General features: G+C 41.8%; 1 protein-coding gene across 1 annotated transcript in view; it reads left to right on the plus strand.

The window, feature by feature from the left end:
* The window catches only part of tmem100a (transmembrane protein 100a), a 3,900-nt gene extending 2,538 nt beyond the window's left edge, over positions 1-1,362 (plus strand). The window contains exon 2 of the mRNA XM_043235951.1: positions 1-1,362. This exon is cut by the window's left edge and continues 511 nt beyond it. The gene's annotated coding sequence lies outside the window, so the exon portion shown is untranslated.
* Positions 1,363-1,585: the final 223 nt, after the last annotated feature.

The following is a 1,585-nucleotide window of genomic DNA, read 5'->3' on the forward strand; positions in this document are numbered from 1 at the left end:
AGCACCAACTCAGAAACCTTCACGACGAACAAGTCAACGCGACACCCAGATGTTTCGCCTCAGGTCGGACCACAGACTGCAAAAAAAACTATTTCTGCCTCCTTCCGGTGTATTAAAGAGAAGCCAGAACAGAAATTGTCCTTCTACAGAGACAAGAGGGTCTGAATCACTTGGATCACATGTGCCTTAATAGCCAATCTCGTTACAGCTTTGACGCCACTGAATTTCTAAACGTTGTGCGAGTTGTGCGACACTTAAGCAACGTTTGCGGATCCCACAGGAATGAACGAGAAGGGCTCTAAACGTATTTCCAATCGCAAAGTCATTGACTTCTTTTATAAAAGAGCATTTTAAAAATGTAAAAATGAGTAGTGAAGCCTCTCCTCCATTGACATCCGTCTGAAATGGAAAATGGAAACTGTTATTGGGAAAAAATGCAATTCGATTTTTTTATGTCATTACCAATAATGATTGAGAAATGTGTAAGTCAAAGCGTCATGTTTGGGACAATGTCCAAATAATTCGCTTTAAGGGGTAATGACACCCCATTTTAATGTCATTAAATTAAATTAAAACTAAAAATCAAAATGCTTCAGAATGGAAAGACAGACACCATCTTTGATTGGCTGGATTTTGCTCACGTTCCATCGGTTCACATAAAAGGGCGGGGTTTATGACGTATATTGCAGCCAGCCCCAAGGGTGCTAGAGATAAAAAGATCGGCACTGATGACCCACCAGAGGGCATCTTCTCCTGATTCGACAAAAGCAAGAACTCTTCATGACAAAGGAATGACAAACGAATCAAAGCATCAAAAGTGGTTGCCTAGGGTTTGGACAATAGACTGTGAAAAATGCAGGTCTTTTTCTCAAAGCCGCGGTATCAAAAACCCCCTCCTGAATTGCAACAGATGCAGTCACAAGTTTACAGTCGTGATACCACACCCCATTTTTTTAGCATCAACAAACTACATAAGAATAATGAACGAACGGACACTTGAAGATACATTGGAGTGATAAGAACTACCTGAAATGATGGGAGCGACATATTTTGATAGTAAATAGATTTTTTAGTTCGGATCACATGGCACTGGTTTACATTGAGAGGGCGGGGTTTATGATTTATACTGCAGCCGGCCAGCAGGGGGCGGTCGACATGTTTTGGCCTTACTTTTCAAGACGTGTTTGGCACATTTGGGTCAGACAAACTGAAGGCTGTCAGAGAAATCGGAATGACGGTATTCCACGAACGACTCTCACGACGAGAGTTTGGGACAATTAATCGAGACGGACTCAGCTGCATGTGTCCAGATGTTGAGACACAGCTGCAATATAAAAAAAATCATCTGCTTAAAGTTCCAATGTTTACTTTCTCAAGCATCACTTTTGCTACTTTTTAAACGTCGGGTTAGAGGTTTGTTTAGATCGCTGGTACTGCGGTGTGCAATTCGGCATGCATCCCACAAACCAACAAATATCCTTAGCAATCAACCTGGCAACACACAAAAACACCCGTCTAAGAATGTACCTAGAACCGAATAAGTAGCATCTGCATAGCAACTCCCTAGCAACTAGAAAAGCAGAGC

The sequence above is a fragment of the Puntigrus tetrazona genome, chromosome 3 (assembly GCF_018831695.1).
Source record: "Puntigrus tetrazona isolate hp1 chromosome 3, ASM1883169v1, whole genome shotgun sequence".
Classification (NCBI taxonomy): Eukaryota; Metazoa; Chordata; class Actinopteri; order Cypriniformes; family Cyprinidae; genus Puntigrus; species Puntigrus tetrazona.